This window comes from Gadus macrocephalus, chromosome 7 (genome assembly GCF_031168955.1).
Source record: "Gadus macrocephalus chromosome 7, ASM3116895v1".
Lineage (NCBI taxonomy): Eukaryota > Metazoa > Chordata > Actinopteri > Gadiformes > Gadidae > Gadus > Gadus macrocephalus.
Genome location: NC_082388.1, coordinates 2,366,257 through 2,388,505, shown reverse-complemented (window position 1 = coordinate 2,388,505; position 22,249 = coordinate 2,366,257). Strand labels below are relative to the sequence as shown.

Genomic DNA, 22,249 nt, shown 5'->3' with positions numbered 1-22,249 from the left:
TTGTTTAAAATGCCGACTACAGACCCGGGTTTTTTTGGTCAGGTTGAAGCCATCCCTCCGGATTCCCTGCTTCCACTCAGCCCGTACCGCAGCGTCAACGGGAAAGAATGAATGAAAGCTAACTTTCTTGTTGACACACACAATGACACACAACAATGTAGTCCTGAGGTTCTCACCCTTTGAAAGGCAAGTCGCCTCCCTCAAATCCTAAAAACACTCTGTGTAACTGAAAAAAATTATCTCTCTGGTAAACTAACTCTTTGGTAAACAAACAAGCTCGCTCTCGCTCTGTTTCGCTGTAGCTGTCAGATCACCAGAAGTTTGGACCGGAAGTACTGGCCCACACACTCAAGTTAGAATGTCAACGGCCGCCATATTGTGCACGGAGCAAATTTGAGGACTTGTTTGAATAAAATTATGCAAGTTCAAAGTAACCTAAGGTAGATGGCTCTGTTAGTCTGTGATTATTTTTTTTAGATCATGTCAAACAAATAGTAGTAGTCGCATAACGTGACTGCACGACTCCACCGTTGATAGACATTCATTTCCTTTAGTCTATATCCGACGATGAGGGATCAACATGCATGTCTAACTGACGGACCCCCACGTTGAAAAACAACGCAAAAGGTATAACATCGTTGGAACTTGACGCCAGGGATCCATGGCCATGCGTCAGACTTTTGACGAATAGGGAGTGAGACAGTGTTGAAAAAAAAACTTTTTTTTTCATGATCTATTCAGTGCAATGTTTTTGATTATGTTTATGTATTTAGGGCACATTTTAAGCATGCATATTTTTAACAGTTACCCGTTAAACAGGCATATTTTTGACAGTTAATAGTTAAACATGTGTTACAGCAAAATGTTATTCTTGACTGAAGAACAACATTGTATTTTGTTTCAGTGTATTCTCACTTCAAACTAATCTTATGGAAGGACAACAACTCCCATGAGAAACCTACCGGACATTCTTAGTGTCCGAGGATCTCAAATCTGGGGAATTCTTGTGAAATTTGTATGTTTTCACCAAAACTAAACTCTTCAATCCATTTTGTTGTGTTGTCGACCGATTCAACCAATCACAGAGGAGTAGTCGGCAAGGGGGCGGGTTAAAAAATGCAAGGGCGTCAGTTTGTTTTTAGAAGTGGTGGGGACAATAACCATAAGCTTGAGTGTGGTCTGAAAAGTGCTGGGTACCCTTAAATGTAAGCTATTCATCCATTCAACGCTGCATTACAATATGCTCTACAGTGCATTGTCAGGTGTTGAAATTATTCGATAATTCGAATACTGGTTCGGAAAATTAGTATTTGAAGCTTAAATCAGTATTCGGAGCTTCGTTATTTTTTTTTTTCCACGTAGGTGACGTTACCAGAGCGAGGGAGGCAAACTATAAGCGTCAGCGACACCAAGCAGAGAAGCGAGAGAGGTGGAGGAAGAATATATATCTTGTTTCCCTTTACTTTATAACACAACATTAGCGGGATCTCTGGAGGAAAAGTAATACAGTACTTAAAACCTTAGCTTAGTTGTTTGTTTACGTTCGCTGTACAGCGCCGCGCAAATCAACTGTGACTGGCTTGCTGCAGAGCGTGAGCGTCTTGGGAATACCCGGTCAATATAATGGATATAATATGGACACATAAGACAATCAATATTCGGTATTTGTTATGGATTTATTGTACAAATTCCCTGAAAAGATGCACGTTCCAGGATGAATTGAAAAGCTCCCGTCAGGGCTGAGATGACAGAGAACAGCTGATTTGGAACGGAGCAACAGCTGTTCGCTTTCACGGGGAAGAACTAAGGAACTTCAACCAACTTAGGCCTACTAATTAATGTTCAAAAGCTATTAAATCTTCAACAAAATATGCAGATAGTCAAAATCGGTTCCAGGGAGTATATAAGGATTATTAATGTTGTTTTTGATGGTGTTTTTTTCTGGAACGAGTATTCGAATATTCGCTCGGAAAAACCAACGATTCAAAGCCTGAAAAATGGCATTCGGGCCAGCCCTATGAAGATCCTATTCGAACAATAAAAGTTGAAAACCACAGTTTGTGTTTTGGCTTGTTTTGCAAAACAGCGTTGGAAACACCAGGGTATTGGCTCGGGATATGTAGGCCTAATACTAATACACACAGGAAAAAGAACAGTGTTGGCAATTTAACACTTATCTTGACATCAACAGAGTTTACCAGACAAACAATGCCAGACTGTAAAGGGGGTACGAAATGAAACGAGGTACTGAGCATCAGCCTTTTGAAGACGAGCAAGGGCTGCTGGTAGCATATGTTATGCTGCATTAAAAAAAAGAAGAAAAATACAAGCACCCAGAGGAGAATTGCATCTGCCAAATCCTGACCACCAGCAAACACTTGCGAAGGACCAATGTAGACTTCACTCGTTACAACATCATAAGAAAATTGTCCACAAATAAAATCCCCTTCAGTTTAGGATAATCACACAGGTTATGCGAGAACATATTTATGTCAGGATAGGCCTACCAGGCTCCAAATCATCACATATCTCAATCAGACAAAACCAACTATAACCACATTGGCATAGCAATCGCACTGTGTGTAGCTGCTACTAGCTGCAATCTATATGTACAATGCTGCATACTAACTGGAACACCAACCAGAATCAGATCACAATCGCTTGGGACCGTTGGTAACCTTTGGCCAGGTCATCACGATTCACGAGCAAACAGAACCTGCAGCAAAGTTTACGTAAACCAATTTCTTACCTTATGTGGCCCTCCACATGCAGGCTAGATGACGTATCCATATCGATATTATCCAGTGTCACAAACATGCTTTTTATAGGAAGCAAAAGGACCGGCTATTTTCTGAATAAAAATGACAATTTTGGCTGTCTGTCTTGAAACTTCTCCAGTGCGTTCAAACCAAACGCAACGGGACGACAAGATCCCATACAAAGTGAACGTATAGACGCGTATCGGGCGAATATTTTTGATTTGTCGCACCACACTTTCGCCGTGCACAGGCAAGAGCGTTCACGAGGATTTGTGGCGCTAAAATTTTCAACTTTGACACGAATTTCGCGTGATGACAGCCAATCAGCGTTCAACAGCGTGGCCACTGAGTGACATGTGTAACGTAACAGCCAATCAGCGTTCAACTGTCAAACTCAGCGCAGTGCAGTCCGGGGTGTACTGCAGCATGGAGGAGAAAGTGATTGTTGCCGTTTGCGACTCTCGGACCTCTGTATATAATAGTATATAATATAATATAATTGTATATATAATATCACGACCAAAAGCTCTGTGTGCCTCCGGATGGCCGTAGCAGGGATCTCATAGGGATTGGGCTTCTCGGGAGTCGGGGTTTGTTTACCGGCGTTGCCATGGTTTCCGGTCTTGTGTGTTCCAACAGTTTATTAGGTAGGCCTATATAATAAATGATGTCTTCGAGCGCGCCTATCGCATGATTTTAGACTCGACGATTTCAGTTGAGTATGTGGGGATTTTAATTTTTTATTTTTATTTTTTACACATTTTTAAAACTGGTGGGGACAAAATTCGTATTTCAAATAGTGGGGGGGACATGTCCCCCCCGTCCCCCCCGTAATCGACGCCTATGAAAAAATGTATAAACCAACTTTGTTTGTCACGTCTGGAAAGCGTTGACGATCATTCTTCAAAAAAAGGTCTCAAAGTTCGGTAGTCATCACGATTCCGAAAAAAGTGAAATCTGATTTATTTTTATCGGAACTCGAATCCGACTTTGATGTTCGATTTTTAGAGCAATACGGAATCAAGGAATTGAAAGTAAGACGTCAAAGTGAGGAATGAGGGCTATGGGTGACAGGAGGTGGTCTGCCTGTTTCATGCCTATTTCTCAGTTAATAGTAAAACATGCCCTGATGTGTTAGAGTCTCTCTCTCTCTCTCTCTCCCTCTCTCCCTCTCTCCCTCTCTCTCTCTCTCTCTCTCTCCCTCTCTCTCTCTCTCTCTCTCTCACCCCCCCCCCCCCCGCTAGAAACAATAACTTTTTAGACTAAAGTCTTTAAACAGAATGGACTCTTCACGGCTTAATTTACAACTGTTTATTATGTAACTGTACATCACTTTTAATATACACATGAACAACAAATGCAAAAGCACACACGCACACGCACACTCACACACACACACACACACACACACACAGCTAAGCAACAACGTGTCATGTGCTTGAACAAACGTGTGCATCTACGATGGTAGCATAAAGATGTTATGTAACAAAACAAACTACCCTAAAAAAAATTGACAGTAGACTACAACTCCCAGAATACATTGCGAATGTAGCTCTTTGCAGAAGCGGCATCTTGTGCGTTGAAAGTATTTACAGCTGAAAGATATAATTATGCTTATTTTTAATGGTCAAATCGTACATCTAACTAATGTTTTTTTTGGTGCATTATATTTAGTATTATTCATCAATGTATTCGACGAAAGAGCTTATGTGTGTAAGGCCAACGCAACAGTGCTATTGTTAGCATGCTATGCTATATCAATACAAACATTGGTAGCACAGCAACCAGTGGCCTGTACTACGAACCTCGATTAGTGGGTTAGCGAGGTATGTTGCGCTCAAAGCCTAGGTTAGATGGAACACGATAGTCGATCTCTTTTAGCGTCGCTGTGTCACCATGGTGACTTATGCTCTCAACCAAACCTGGTCGGCAGCAGGTTTTCAGCTAAGTCTATCGGGTAAGATCGGCGTGCGCATTCCTAGCCCCTCCTTCGATAAAGGCGTCACCATGTGTGGGTGTTCCCGTGGACCTCGGAGCCCGTATCCTACAGGGGTCTCTCCGACAGAGGCTCTTTCGGGACCGATCTCTTGGCATTGCCTGAGAATATTCTTAATGAGAGATACAGGTTCTCATCAGAGGGTAATGCTATTTGATCGTCCTTGTTGGACCTTATGTAGACAATGCGTACTGTTGCGCATTGTGTCTCTGTGAGAGAGTGGTAGAGTGGAGGTAGCGCGTCAGTCTTGAATTTCTGCGTGCCGGTTCGTCGCCGCATTTATGTGAAGCTTAAAAAGTCCCAATTCTCATGCATATGGAATACTTATTCACGAAAGCTTATGGAATTATATTTTTGTGCTTATTTCGAACTTGACCCCATATTCTCAAGGCCGTGCTGGCACCACATCTATGGGGGTAAAAGGCATGATGATAGACCGGCGAGATTTGAACCCCGGCCACTGGCGTTCGGGTCTTATAGTAGCCTACTCCACTACGCCACCGCCGCTACCTCTCAGCGGTTGAAAACTTATGCTCTACATTTCTTACATAGGGTGTCTTTAAAGTGAATCCCCTAAGTTATAGAATAAGGCAGGATTTTGAAATCCTCATCATTCTATTGGGATTAATGACAAACAGTTCTGCATTTGGCATAGTTATTTTATAGACAATATGCAGAATCTTTTCACCTATACGCATTTATTTAGACTGCTTGATCTCTATCCAGTTTGTAAAGATGAGTAAAATGACGTGATAAACGCCCCTTTCACGTGAACGCGCATTGAATCTAAAGCGGAAAACCTGGCTCGACTAATCGAACCCTAACCCTGCGTTCACACCAAAAGATGCATTTGCTGCCCGAACGCGTTGACCGCAGTTTTGCAGCGCGGGAAGTTTTGCGGCACGGCAAGTTTTGCCCGCGGTGCTTCTGAATTCATTCACAACCATGGCCGACATTACGAGCATTGCATGTCTTTCCCTGTTGTGGAAGAGGGAGAGACGTCGGAATGCCCGTCGTTTATGGGTTCATGAGACCATTCGGAGCCTGGAAGGCTGGTGCTGCCTGGCACCCAACTGGGTTTTGTTTGGGGTTGTTATTCTAGCCCTTTAGCATACTCATAGTTTAGTTTAACTGTAAACACAACTACACTACAGAATGCTGATTTGTGGGTTTTTTCGAGTTACTAAATAAATGTAACGGTAGTGAACTCTAGGTCACTCCAAGGGAGTAAAACTGATTGGCTGTTATGGCATGTCACTCAGTGACAACGCCTCAGTGGCAACGTTGTTGAACGCTGATTGGCTGTCATCACGCGTTTGCTGCCGAAAAGTTGAAATATTTCAACTCGAGCAGCATTTGACGCGCCGCAAAATACGTGAACGCGCCCGCCACCCGTGCCCGGCAGCGGGCACGGGCGTGCTGCGCTGCAAATCAGATTTTGCCGCGCCGCAAATCAAATTTTGCTGCCGGTTTACTCGGCAGCAAGTGCTGCGGCAGCAAAGCAGCAACGCGTCTCTACATTCACTTTGAATGGGATCGTGCTGAGCGTCAACTTTTTGCATCTTTTGGTGTGAACGCAGGGTAACCCTTCGTAGTAGGCCTACCATTTAACTCTGATCACGAGTTGCGTCTCTGTCGAGCCAGGTTTTCCCAAGATAGCCTGGGTATGTTCAGCGAGGTTCGTAGTATAGCCTACCCCACAGCTCTGATGCTTTGAAGAATACTGATGACGGTTTTGCCAATTTAGCCTCAACTCATCGCCGAGAAACATTAAATCATTTAAAAGTTTGAATCCAAACGCAAGCGAAAAATGTATACGCCAAAAATACAGCTTGTTTACGACCATTGCGCAATAATGACACATTTAAATCCCTGGCATTGCGATTAATGATTGCTTCGAGCTGTCCTATGTATCCACCAACCTGGCAACCCCAGAATAATAGCCCTTTAAGGTTAGGTTCAAGGCACTTCAATTGAATGCTAGCACTAGCACGATAACGTTTGAGATGGGAAATCCTTCGTGTGCCGGTTACGCAATGCTACTCGGTGGTTCGGCCATCTTTGAGACATGAAATCGTAAAAGAGGACATAGCTCGCAGTGCACGTGAGCACAGTTGCTGCGTTTACATGTAAACTTCTGATCCGATTAGAAGTGGAAGAACAGCCCAATCTGAATAAAAAATGATCATATTTACGCCTCAATCTGAATACAATCCTCTGATCGGAATAGAATTCCATGCGGAATAGAAGAAGTGATGTAGTCTGCAATAATTGACATGTATACACTTATTGTGATTAGTTTGGGGTGGGTGTGGCTACTTTTTTACTTAGAGAGATGGCATCAGCAGCTTCAGTAGTGCGTCTGTACTTTTATGCACACCGAACTTGACCGTTGTCAAGGAAAGTGGATTTTTGGCTTTCTTACCACTCCGCAAGTAGTTCGGTAACTTATCAATAGCAGCGTGTCTAGTTGCTAAGCGACATCAACGGTGGACTATTTCTCTGCTGATCAACACTACGAATAGTATTCACCGCAAACACTGTTTGAGGATATTTTTAATAAATAATTTTTTATTGGTTTATTTTTAACAGGGATAGTGTACATTAATTAACATTCCTGTAAATGCACCAGAGTTAGTCAGAACGCTATTTTCCATCTAGTGTCCCTTACAGCACCTGCTATTCCCAGGCGGTCTCCCATCCAAGTACTAACCAGGCCCGACACTGCTTAGCTTCTGAGATCAGACGAGATCGGGCGTGTTCAGCGTTTTGGCAAGTAGCCGTGTAATAAGCGGGATAATGTATAGAACCTCGCCGGTCATTATCGAAAATAATACCCTTCAGAGCGAAGCACAAGACCTCCGCTTCGCGTCAGGGTCCGGTTCGCTCTGTCGAGGCTTACGTTCCCATCAATGACTGGCGTTCTGTACAACATTATCCTTTACATTTATCATATAAGTCAAGACCAAGATAACGGTTGTGCGTGAGAGACATATGAACGAACGCTTACCACTTTGGTAAATACCATATACAATGCATTCGGATTGCATGATAGGAATAGATCTATTCCGATTGCAAATCTAATCGGATCAGAAGTGTCCATGTAAACGCGGCTAGTGTTGCCCTAGGTTGTGTACTACCTCGGGGTTTAGTGGGGTTAGGGTAAGTGGGCATGGTCTTTGCTAACGTACGATGTTGCGCAGTAGCAACAACAAAGAAAGTCCCAATGCGTCCCAAATCGCACATTCCCAACCGTGTGGCCACACCCACAACACAGAGTGTGAGTAACCAATCGTATCTCCTCAAATTTCTACTCCAACAAACAAAAAAACAAGGTAAACATCTCAAAAACCCGATGTCAGGTTAAATTAACACGTAGCATCGATCGGAAATAGCGAAAAACAAACTAGACTGAACACAACCCACACAAAATGTAATTGTAAAAACCAAAAAACGATTTACGTACGGCTACGATACGTTTACATTTCTCGTAAAGTTCGGACTAAAAACTTGAACTTCACAAATGCATCCGACAGCAGTGAACTAAATAGGGGCAATGTTTGTACATCTTCTTCTTCTCTTCTTTCGGACAAACCCGTTTTTATTTTATTTTTTTCTTAAGTTGCCGAAGTCTGCGTCTGTCTGTTCACATGGTCAGAGGCGGCCGTCCGTCCGTCTGGAAGACGTCTAGGAGGTTCTCAGCAGGTTGGTGAGAACTGAGAGGGGATTTCCACCTGCATCTGGGAAGGTTCGCAGAAGCTTTAGCACTCCATTTGTCGGAAGAAAGCGAAAGAATAATTTATCTCTGTCAGTACAGTAAGGATGTTCATAGACCATGAAGATCCTTACGTGCCAAGAACCAACAATCACGAGGTTAACCCATTCCCCGTACACACCACAGATAGCTAGGGTAAGATGCTACATGATGCTACAGATGATAAGAATAATGTAATAGTAATGAGCTGAATAATGGATTATGACGATAATGATTTAGTGATGATAATGGATGATAAGGATAATGATTTAATAATGATAATGGGTGACATGGATCAATAGAGTACACCTACTTTGTCTTGGTTGCCCGCGGTTTCCCTCGTAGTTTTTGCCGCTCTCGGGATCCGTTCCTGCGAGAACATCGCACAAACAAAAACATTAACAGTCGCAATGCATCATGGGAGTTGTTGTTTTTTTTAGACCCAACTGTCATGTTGGCTAGCACAGGCCTGGTCCATCGCAATGCATCATGGGACTTATTGTATCCGAGACCCACCTCCCTGCTGGAACGCTAATGCTCCAACACAGGGCTGGTCCATCGCAATGCATCATGGGACTTATTGTATCCGAGACCCACCTCCCTGCTGGTATGCTAATGCTCCAACACAGGGCTGGTCCATCGCAATGCATCATGGGACTTATTGTATCCGAGACCCACCTCCCTAATGGAATGCTAATGCTCCAACACAGGGCTGGTCCATCGCAATGCATCATGGGAGTTGCAGTTCCTGACACCCACCTCCCTGGATCTTGAAGCAGAGCTTCTTCTTCTGGTAGGCCACGTAGCTGGACGCCGCGCCCAGGATCGCCATGCCGACCGCGCTGGCGATGCCCGCGATCTGACCTGCACCGGCTTCTGTGGACACACACACACACACACACACACACACACACACACACACACACACACACACACACACACACACACACACACACACACACACACACACACACACACACACACACACACGCGCAAAAGCACACACGCAAGCAGACACACAAACACTTTTATAACATCTTATTGTACAAGTAAACAAGAGTAAAATTCTTAGGTTTGGTTCATCAACAGCCACATAGCAGGAACAATACAAGATAAAGTAAATAAAGATAAAATACAAAAGGTGCAGTTCTCCAAAAACGCCACAGGGGGGCAGTATACACCCGTGTTGAAACCGCAACAGCCGCAGCGCTTCGGTAAGGCAACCAACGCGTCAGACGGGGCGGGCGGGCAGACAGGGGGTGTATTCTGAGAACAACGGCGTCCAATAGGGAGAAAAGTTTTCTGTCATTGTAGGCAGGCTTGCCACCCATACTGAATTCCAGTGCTGAACTCTCAGGGCTAAGTACACGTTGTTCTTGCACACAAACACAGCTATCACTCCTTGTTATCATTGGGACTAATACCATGACGACACACTTTAGTGTTTTGCTGACCAAGTGGGGACTCCTTGACAACAAAACAATGACAACTAAAAGGGGAACCCCTACTCCACGGGTGACAAAGGGAAGTTTAGACACACACACACACAGACACACAGACAGACAGACAGACAGACAGACAGACAGACAGACAGACAGACAGACAGACAGACAGACAGACAGACAGACAGACAGACAGACAGACAGACAGACAGACAGACAGACAGACAGACAGACAGACAGACAGACAGACAGACAGACAGACAGACAGACAGACAGACACAGACAGACAGACAGACAGACAGACAAAAGGGACGTTTACACAGAAGGGGGATCACTGGAAGCCCCCACTTCCAATGCTAGAGGAAGCACAGGGCCGGAGAGCCCAGCTCCACTAAGACACCGAACCGGATCTCTGTGAGGGAGGACCTCTTTGGAAACGTTGAGTGAGTCATGAGGGAGAGGTGTAAGACGGAGTACTGAACTAGGGCGTTGGCTTGGGAGGGAGGGAAGGGGGGAGAGAGAGAGAGAGAGAGAGAGAGAGAGAGAGAGAGAGAGAGAGAGAGAGAGAGAGAGAGAGAGAGAGAGAGAGAGAGAGAGAGAGAGAGAGAGAGAGAGAGAGAGAGAGAGAGAGAGAGATTATGTAACTGTAGAGAGAGAAAGAGAGCACAATAGAACACATGCGAGAGAGAGGAAAAAAGTATCACTGGAAGCTATTCCAAACAATTTCCCTGGAAACTTTGAGGTGTTGTGTACGGCCTTGTCTAATAGCTTTCCACACACACACACACACACACACACACACACACACACACATGGTTCTTAAAGGGCCAGCGTACAGATTCTCCTTTTATGTTTATAAATGACAACAAACAGTTTTACACCTGACAAGAGAGCATGGGACAGTCTTTATTAGGACGGCAGGGAGTGTAAAAAAACCAACACACAGGTGAAACAGGCTTCCCTAGAGACACAATACAAAAGAGAAGGCCGCCAATACAAAGTAAACACAAATATATGTTTGCTTATTTAGTCTTCTGCAGTAGAAAAAATCTCTTCAAGCAGTATTTAAATACTTAACCCTGATAAACCAAACATAAAAAAGCACATTGTTGTCCAAACGGATTTGTTTGGACAATTTGTTTCAGAAATTGAAGCTAGCTTATTGCTATCTTATAGCTTACATAAGCCTCCTAGAACACTAAGATCTTCTGAGACCAATCTGTTAATTATCCCCAGAGTAAACACGAAACATGGGAAATCAGGATTTACTTACGATGCAGCGAATCGCTGGAATAAACTCCCAGAGGATTTAAGACCTGCCCCCAACTCTGACCACTTTCAAAAACTAGACTGCAGACTTTTATGTGTGCTTTAGCTCTTCTGTTCTTTCTACAATGCATTTTTTTCTTTGACGCATCTATTCTATTTTATTATTTAATTTTATTGTATGAACATTTTTCCACGTGAAGCACTTTTGAGTCTGCCTTGTGAATGAAAACTGCTGCATGAATAAAGTTGCCTTGCCTTGGCTAATTGGTCACAAAAGTCAGTTAACCTAAGCTGGAGAATTCCACCAACCACACCCAGACCAGCGGCCACATACCACAACCTGTTCCTCCAAAGGTGTGAACCCGCTGCTAAATCCTGTGTCTTCTCTTGAGAAGTATTTGAACCCGTCGCCAAAAAAACTAAGCGCTAGCGACACAAGCCACGCTAATTAAAATAACGAATATTCGCCCCGCGGGGAAATAATTTAAATTTTATACTATTTATTGTGTGAGTGTTTATGTGAGCATTGTTTTAGCACAAGAAAATTCCGTTTCATGGACCTACTTCACAATGGATATTAAAGTCTATTCTATTCTATCCTAACAAAGAACACACAAAGTTTGAGTGACAGGCGGCTTAAAAAACACACGAAACAGAGCGCGTACCGGATGGCATTCACTTATCATATTATGGTCTGGTATCCATGCCAACACACGAATGACTCATATTTCCCTTCGGGCTAAACCGTGCGGGAGGAACGAAACACAATAGGAGCGAGTATGAACACACACACACACGCACACATAAACACACAACACACCCAATAGTATATCAACCACCCGCCTCAGTCATCTGTTTGACTTTGAGCATTTCTGACGCTAAACACAAGACAAACCTTAAAATATTACTTCAAATAGGACTAGCATGAATGGGACCGTTATGCTACGAGGCTAAAGATGGATCCTTACCATGAAGTGCTAATATCCTAGAAGGGGGGGGGGGGGGTGAAGGGGGTGAAGGGGGGGGGGTGGAGGGGGCATTGTCTTCTCCCTCCATGGAGGCGGAGCGATAGGAAGCGAGAGGTAGCAACAAGGTACATACATCATGTAGCTAGCCTCATAGCATAATCGATAGCGTTAGCCTCATAGCATCATCGATAGCGTTAGCCCCATAACATCATCTAGCCTGTGTTTATGATTATTTTGGGGCAGGGTGGGGGGTTCGGGTGGAGGTGCTGGGCTCCTCCCACCCTGGAGGCGACCAATAGGAAGCGAGAGAGGCCGCGTCTCACACGAGGCCGCCCAGCAGCTGAAGGGCGCGCTCTAAGAAGGGCACCAGGCTGTGCTTTATGTTGGCTAGCCATATATGGACGCCTTCCGGCATGTTAGCCTCTAGGACCCGCAGCGCTCGGACCCACGGATCTGCAACGACACGAATCACAGCAGAGGGGGGGTGAGGCCGGCGCCGGAGCTCCTCTAGGACGCAGCCAAACCGAACCCTAACCCTAACCCTAACCCTAACTCTGAGTCTGAGTAAAGGGTTAGGGCTAACCCTAACCCTAAGACTGAGTAAAGGGTTAGGGCTAACCCTAACCCTAACTCTGAGAAAAGGGTTAGGGCTAACCCTAACCCTAATTCTAACCCTAAGTCTGAGTAAAGGGTTAGGGCTAACCCTAACCCTAACTTTGAGTAATGGGTTAGGGCTAACTCTAACCCTAAGTCTGAGTCAAGGTGCAACGGACGAACCCGACAAAACCGATGACTTCCTCTGAGGCAGGAAATACCACAGTAGCCCATCGGGGAGGCAACGGAGAAAGAGACAGAGACAGAGACAGAGACAGAGAGAGAGACAGAGACAGAGAGAGAGACAGAGACAGAGACAGAGACAGAGACAGAGACAGAGACAGAGAGAGAGAGAGAGACAGAGACAGAGAGAGAGACAGAGACAGAGACAGAGACAGAGACAGAGACAGAGACAGAGAGAGAGAGAGAGAGAGACAGAGACAGAGACAGAGACAGAGACAGAGACAGAGACAGAGACAGAGACAGAGACAGAGACAGAGACAGAGACAGAGACAGAGAGTCAGTGAGTGAGTCAGTGAGTGAGTCAGTGAGTGAGTCAGTGAGTGAGTCAGTGAGTGGGTGAGAGAGAGAGAGAGAGAGAGAGAGAGAGAGAGAGAGAGAGAGAGAGAGAGAGAGAGAGAGAAATTAGGAAGAAAGAGACCGATGCCCGTCTCTCCTGGAGGAAGCTATCCCTCGGAGGAGTCTTTTAAAGAGACGTCCGTGCAGGTGCAGAGACGGGGGGGGGGGGGCGAACAAACGGACGAACCCGACAAAACCAACGACTTCCTCTGAGGCAGGAAATGGAAAAGAAACAGTAGCCCATCGGGGAGGCTGACAACGGAGAGAGAGAGAGAGTGAGAGAGGGGGGAGAGAGAGGGAGATGAGGAAGGAAGAGAGACCGATGCCTGTCTCTCCCGGGGGGGGAGGGAGGGAGGGGGAGAGAGACAGAGCGAGAGCCAGAGACAGCGAGAGCCAGAGCGAGAGCGCGAGAGAGAGAGAGAGAGAGATAGAGAGAGGGGGAGGGAGAGAGAGAGAGAGAGAGAGAGAGAGATGGAGAGAGGGGGAGGGAGAGAGAGAATGGGAGGGTTGGCAACGCACCATAAGAACCAAGAGCCATTGAAGCCCGGAGTTCAGCGCTGGGCGTGGCGAAACGAAACCAGTGCTATTCTTTGTTTTGAACTCTTACCTTGGGGCTGATCTGCTCCGCCATCTGTCAACGACAGGAGAGAGAGAGTATCAGTTTCCTCATTCACCCTTCTGGACTTGGTTTAAGGACTTGGTTTAAATGGTTTAAGCACACAAAGCGGTACTTAGCGTTTAAGAGGGGGGGGGTAAACAGACTTACAATCAGCTTAGTATTAATAAGGTTATGAAGCAAACAAGACATTAAAGGGACGTTCTTAATGTACACACTTATTGTGTGTTGTACGTCCTGGCACTTGATGTACACACTTATTGTATGTTGTACGCCCTGACACTTAAAAATAGTACTTAGCTTGGTGTAGAGCCCAATGGGTTAACCTAGTGATTATTACTGCTTGGCCCATGGTTCTATGAACCTCTTTAGTGTAACCACAGTGATATATATTGCTGTTTCTCTTAATTTTGACAAATGGACTTATTGTAACTCGCTCTGGATAAAAGCGTCTACTAAACGGCATAAATGTAAAATGCATCTGTGGGAGGGTGGGGGGCTGTTTGCTTTTGTTTTTACCGTTGTTGGGATCCTGTCCTCCAGCTGAAACAAAAAAAGGAAGTAGAATGAGAGAGCGAAACAGACAGACAGACAGCAAGACAGACAGACAGCCAGACAGCCAGACAGCCAGAGGTGGGCAGTTTTTATAACCCACTGAAATGTATGCTGAACCAGATCTTGTTTCATTGAATAATTTCTGTTTTTGTCTATAAAATATATATTTTTTGGGGTTAGCTTATTCACTAAATCCACCTAGACCCTTCTGCAGATTTAACAAATTAGGGCAAGTAAAAAAATACAGACAACATCCTCGACGAAGCGTCTGTCGCGTGAGTGAGCGTGCGCTTATGACACACAAAACCGCTCATATCATAACAGTAACCACGGCGATGTGTTTCGAAGACAACACAGCGTCCCCGGATCAAGGGGGGGGGGGGGGTTATCTGGGGACCCGGTCTGGGTGTAGCCTCGCGGTGGATAGAACGGGGCTTACTTTACACGCAACATATTTTTTTAAGAATTTGAAGGTGCCCGACCCTCCCTCGTGGCTTTTGATTGGCTGAGTCAACGGAGAGGTTAGCCCCGTCACCCCCCCCCCACAAACAATTAGAAATCTGAGAGAGAGAGAGAGAGAGAGAGAGAGAGAGAGAGAGAGAGAGAGAGAGAGAGAGAGAGAGAGAGAGAGAGAGAGAGGGAAAGAGAGAGAGAGAGCAAGAGAGAGACAGAGAGAGAGAGAGAGAGAGAGAGAGAGAGACACAGAGAGCGAGAGAGAGAGAGACAGAGAGAGAGACAGATAGACAGAGAGAGAGAGACAGAGAGAGAGAGACAGAGAGAGACAGAGAGAGAGAGAGAGAGAGAGACAGAGAGGCAGAGAGAGAGACAGAGAGACAGAGACAGAGAGAGAGAGAGAGAGAGACAGAGAGGCAGAGAGAGAGAGAGACAGACAGAGAGACAGAGACAGAGACACAGACAGAGAGAGAGAGACAGAGAGGCAGAGAGAGAGAGAGACAGACAGAGAGACAGAGACAGAGACAGAGACACAGACAGAGAGAGAGAGAGAGAGAGAGCGAGAGAGAGAGAGAGAGAGCTAGATCCGATGCATCTCACCCCCTTTAATACAAGTCGTCCCATCTGAACCTCACCACACATGTGGTTTTGATTATGTTGGCCAGCCTCAGTTTATGCCTTTGTTTATTTCGTTGTCTCGGGATTCATTCCGTTAGAATGTAAGAAAAAGAAGGAGAAAACGAAGCAAGGGAGCAATCACTACCATCTGCCACCAGCGACTAAGATAGCAAAAGGGTCACTGGCAGAAGACATAGACACAGCACTCCTGGTGCAAGAGACTGGACCCTGAACAGTGGTACAGCCACCCAATGAAGACGTAGCACCACCCCATACGTAGCACCACCACCCCATCTACGTACCACCACCCCATCTACGTACCACCACCCCATCTACGTACCACCACCACCCCATCTACGTACCACCACCCCATCTACGTACCACCACCACCCCATCTACGTACCACCACCACCCCATACGTAGTACCACCACCCCATCTACGTACCACCACCACCCCATCTACGTACCACCACCCCATCTACGTACCACCACCACCCCATCTACGTACCACCACCACCCCATCTACGTACCACCACCACCCCATACGTAGTACCACCACCCCATCTACGTACCACCACCACCCCATCTACGCACCACCACCCCATCTACGTACCACCACCACCCCATCTACGCACCACCACCCCATCTACGTACCACCACCACCCCATCTACGTACCACCACCCCATCTACGTACCACCACCCCATCTACGTACCACCACCCCATCTACGTACCACCACCACCCCATCTACGTACCACCACCACCCCATCTACGTACCACCACCACCCCATCTACGTACCACCACCCCATACGCAAATATTAAGATAAACTAAGATAAACTAATTTTAGATAAACGTCAAAAGCACCGGCTGAATCCCAGTAAAAAAGCCGAGCTAACACTAGGAGCTAACTAGCCTGGCTCCGCCCGCCTATGTACTTCCCCTCAAATTTCATTTCCCTTCAGTACTACGTCTAGGTTTGCGGTACATTCGCAGGTTTTCTCCGGCCAAATTTGGACCAAATTAAAACAATGACATTGAGGTTGTGCGCTAGTTTTAGCTGTAGTCAAACATTAGCGATTGGTTATGGCAGATCCAGAGTAGCACTGGGCAAATCCAATAGTTTAAAACTCCTACAGACACCCGCCTTAACGTACGAGAGTTTGGTAGGACCAGGCTAGGAGCTAGCAGTACGAGCTAACCATAACAACGTCCTACCTCCTCCTTCAGGTTTCAGCTCTCCTTTGGAATCGTCCCAGAGGTCTGAATCATCAAATCCTACTCCTCCTCCTCCTCCTCCTCCTCCTGAAGACCGCAAGAGAACCACCACGCGACATGAGTCAGGCTGCCATTGAACTGCAAGGTTATCAGCTGGCTAAGGTTAACACATACACTAACCACTTAACACTTTTGACTGTCTTTTGGGTCGTTCCATTTTGCGCTGGCGCTGCTTCTAGCTTGTTCACTTTGAGCGAGATTCTATTGCTAGCGATCATTTTATCGTATGTTTCCCACTGAGGAGGTTAGTTTACAGAACCATTGGTTCTATAGAACCATCATGGTTCTATGATGGTGGTTCTATAGAACCATCATGATTCTATGATGGTGGTTCTATAGAACCATCATGGTTCAATGATGGTGGTTCTATAGAAACATCAAGGTTCTATGATGGTGGTTCTATAGAACCATCATGGTTCTATGATGGTGGTTCTATAGAACGGATGGTTCTCTAGAACAAAGGTTGAGTGACTTACCGGTCTTTGGGGGAACGGCTGGTTTGGGGTCGGGGTCTGTGGGTCAAAGGTCAGAGGAAACAGACCTTAGCATATAGAATGATGACGCATGACTTTATGTTTTTCAGACCCACTGCAAGAACCAAAAAAGAACCAGAAGACCACTGTAGGAACCAAAGAAGAACCGAAGAACCAAATCTCCAATGACACACAACAAGGCAAGAATTGAACATCAATAACGCACAAAACAAGGCAGGAATTGATCACCAATGACAACAAATGGAGGCAAGAATTGATCACCAAAGACACACAACTGAAGGCAAGAATTGATCACCAAGAAGCGCCACAAACAAACCAAGATTACAAAGCGATCAATTTGTTGATCTATCAGAAAAATCGTTAGCCTCATAACATAATTGCCTGGGTCATATTTTAGTCCAATAGATGACTTAGGCAGATAGTGATTATGGAATGCAAGAAGCACTCTGATTGGCTCAGGATGTAACCAATAAGGCGGAGTGAATCAGCAGCGTCAGGAGAGCAGTTAGGTTAGGCATCACAATTTGGCCAAATTTTGACTTATGAAATAATGCTATGAGGCTAACGATATCCATTACGCTATGAATTTAACAGAAAGCAGCAAAGAAAAATAATTAACACCGCCACATACAAACACCAGACAGACATGATAGGGTCCCGCAAGAGTTCTATCCTAGAAGAGCTCAGCTTCTTTACCTGGGCCGAGAGCATCGCCAAGATCAAATCCACCGTCCCCTGGTGACGGACAACGTTGAGGAGAAACCTTTTAATTCATTCATTCATATAATATACTTTGTACACAACAAACAAAGTTGTGTTCCACCCAGCCTCACTGTAACTTGTGGTGAAGAAGAGTTTATTCTGTTTCTTATGTGCTCTTTGTAATTTTCTTCTTGCGGTTTTTGCGCATGACTGAGAGTCTGCTATTTATGGACTGTACCAACTGGTACACCATGGATCTACTGGACCGTACCAACTGGTACACCATGGATCTACTGGACCGTACCAACAGGTACACTATGGATCTACTGGACCGTACCAACTGGTACCCCATGGATCTACTGGACCGTACCAACTGGTACACCATGGATCTACTGGACCGTACCAACTGGTACCCCTTGGATCTACTGGACCGTACCAACTGGTACACCATGGATCTACTGGACCGTACCAACAGGTACACCATGGATCTACTGGACCGTACCAACTGGTACACCATGGATCTACTGGACCGTACCAACTGGTACACCATGGATCTACTGGACCGTACCAACTGGTACCCCATGGATCTACTGGACCGTACCAACTGGTACACCATGGATCTACTGGACTGTACCAACGGAAACACCATGGATCAACTTTTGAGAGAATTATGCGATGATCTGCTGGCTGGTTTGAAAGGGACTGGGTGATGCCTCAGTCAATCAATAAATATAAAATATATATATATACATATGATAAATCTAATCAAAAATATATATATGAATACAATTAATTCATACTGGTATGAAACATATATATATATATTGTTTATATGTAAATAGATGAAGAATAAAATAAAATTAAAATAAACGTGTATATAGATATACCATTGAGGTAACTTGATTCTAATGAAATTGTCTTAAAAACAAAACCCTAAATTGCTAACTCACATTAGATTATTGATTACTGTAGATAATGTCATCTGGTCAGCACAGCTCTGTTATCGATGGTCAAAACACTGCCACTAAAAATAACTTTACGCGCATGTTTTACGTTGTTGATAAATAATCACATATCTTAAACACAAGCTTTGTTTGATAACAACCACCACGTGAAGTAGGTTTACATATACCTTTAACACATAACAGTTTGTTTGCTAGCTTACCACCACCACCTGAAGTTGGTTTCTTGGGTTTTTCGGGCTCTGGATCTGAATGGATCATAAAAGGCCAGGAAATTAAGTGTCAGCATCGTTTAATTCAAGGCCAACTATAAATATGCCACTGGAATTGCACACATCCAGTGTCTTATTTGTAGAATATATCAGTTAAAGGATGTGATTGTATGTAGCATTATTGATACCAATATTGATTAGCATTGCCTACAGATAGATATGTCCAGGGCCCCGTGGCCAGAAAGCATCGTTAGCCTAAGGCCCAATCTCAATACTTCCCCTTACCCCTTATCTTCCCCCTTACCCTTGAAGTTGCGCGTTCATGTGAGAGCTAGTGGTGTCTCAATACCCAATTTGATCAAGATTAAGGGATAAGATTGAGTGCTATGTACCCCTTATTTTTAAGATGATTTGAGAGCTCACTTGCTCCTCCAAGGGCTATCCCAGAGCACATAGCGAAACCGGGAATTTTCAAAAAAACATGGCTGCTTGAAGCGAGGAATATTTTACAGCTATCTACACAACTTTTTATATGTTTATAATGACTCGGTTTGATCTGAAATGTGCTACACGAACGATGCATAGTATTGTAGGTCTTAACTGAAGCTTTCAAACGGTAGTTTTAGGATACAATTAGCGCGTATACCACCACTCCATTGGCTTATATGGTAGCTTGCCAGCTAGATGGCCTGCAGCGGATTCGAATTGTATCCGAATCCGTTCGGTTCGTTTACCACAGTTCGGAGCATTCTGGAGATCCGCGGATTTCGGTTTCATGAAGGCATTGCCTTATGTAGCGTATTTTGCCTACTGTAGCCTACGTCCGATACAAAGGGTGTTTAGGACCCAGCGGAATGCATTCTCTCCAGTGCTGCCCGAGCCAATGAGACTTTTCCCGCCCCTCCCTTCAGCCTGTCAGCGTTCAAAACAAACTGGGCTTTAAACTTCGTTGCGCTCGTCGCCAGAGTTCTAAGCCTCGTCGGCCGTTAACCCTTACATGTTACACTCAGTGCACCATGTTTTCAAATGCATTTAGGGGAACATTTATTGCACAAAAAAGCCTTGCAAGTTGTCTGATTGCAGTCAATTAACACATTGCAAATAGACTGTGGGTCTCATTCATTTTTGTGTTTCTCCCCCAAACCCTCCGTCAAAAAAAAGTCTGCCTTTTTACTATCACGGACATGATCCTAATCCGAACCGTATCCGAAACCGAGGCCCAAAACGGTTATCTGAACCGAACCGTGGACACACTGATCCGTTTCACCACACACACCCTCAACTCTTCAACGATGGCGGCAGCATCTAAGATATATATATATATCGCTCTTCTTCTCTGGGTTTTATTGGCGTTTCGGCGCTCTGGTGACGGGGCAGCCAGCTGGCGACGATGAATGATGATGTACCCGAAACCGAGTGGCGTCTCATTTCATAGGGGAAAGATCTCAGCCCTTGGCCCTTACACTTGCAAGTGCTAGGGTTAAGACAAAGACAAAGACAAAGCAAAAGGGGCAAGGGGAAGAATCGAGATTCGGCCTAAGTTAGCCTTGTACGTCTTGAAGTGCGTCGCATGTGCATCGTAGTTTTCACACCGTTTCCCGGAAGCATCGTTGGTAACGAACCGCCCGTAGCTAACGAGGACTCCAGGGGTACTCGTAGGGTGCTAAGAGCATCGTTAGCCTACTATAGCCTCAGTGGCGTCACCAGTCCGTGTATTGGATGCGTTTTATTAAAACACATCCAATACCACGGAATGCCCAGCTGGCGCAGTTTCGCAATATCCCCAAAACAGTGGTTACCGCCGATATATTAAATCATAGACTACTGTTAGATTTAAACAGCAAAGACAAAGACATGTTAGAAGTCAACAACAACAATTTAAAATTCCAAAAATACACGGGCCGCCGAAATGAACCGATCAAACACCACGTCACAAGGCATATAATAAAATCTAATGATTCCATTGCTCTTGTGTGGGATGTCGCTTTCGAGCTGCAATTGCTGTCTACCCTCTGATTTCAATTCAATTGTTTGCCATAAAGCACTGTAGGCGCTTCGGTGAGGCTGTGATGAAGGTCATTATTTATCGGACCGCGTCTAATGGACAGTTACAAACATCCCTGATGGTGCACAATCGCCAAGTTGAGAGCGTGTTTTCTGCAGTGAACGTAGACTGCTGCGGGAAACTGTGCTGCGATGCGTGCCTGAACGGCGCGCGCTTTTCCGCTAACATTACCAGCACCATCATAAGGCGTTTTTACACTTCCAAATATGCCGTCGTATGCACGCCTTTTTCGGTCCGTGCGTTTACACTGCCCGAGGGAAATTGCCTGCTTGAGCTAGCACCCCAATTTACCCTTCCGGACCCTACACACATTTATTTGGTTTCATTTTGAATCTGATGTAAATGCAATGGCTCCGCGGTTCCAGGGGGGGGCTTGGGTAGAGGTGTTGCTGCGGTACAGAGACAACGTAGCGATATCATCATGGGCAGTTCTAACTGGAGAGAAAGTGAAATCCGCGAGCTGCTGATCATGTGAGAGAAGGTGATGCAGTCGCATTAAACAAAGACGTTGAAAGATGGTGCGATCTACGAGAGAGACCAGAGGAAATGTTCTTACAAGGCTTTTGTCGGGATAAAACAGGAATGCTCAGCAAAATAAAGAATATGTTGGCGTTTTTGCACTTGTAAATAGTTAATCATAATTTTCATTCATAATTTTTCATGAATGAAGACACGGGTGTCTTCATTCATGAAAAAAAAAAAAAACATTCGAGAGTGTGCAAGTTATTCTAAAGAGGTCTAGACTCCGTGCGCAGCCCCGCCTTCTCCAGTGAACCAAGAAAGCCCGCGCCGTGACGAACGGGGGATTTGACCCCCTCGGTTTTACACCGGAAACTTGAGATAAGACGGTGAAATCGCCGGGCTTGGCAGTGTAAAAATGTATATACCTATGCTATGAGGCTAACGATATCCATTACGCTATGAATTTAACAGA

At 45.1% G+C, this 22,249-nt stretch overlaps 1 pseudogene; it reads right to left on the bottom strand.

The window, feature by feature from the left end:
• Positions 1-7,419: 7,419 nt before the first annotated feature.
• Positions 7,420-7,543, bottom strand: LOC132462185 (5S ribosomal RNA; annotated as a pseudogene).
• Positions 7,544-22,249: the final 14,706 nt, after the last annotated feature.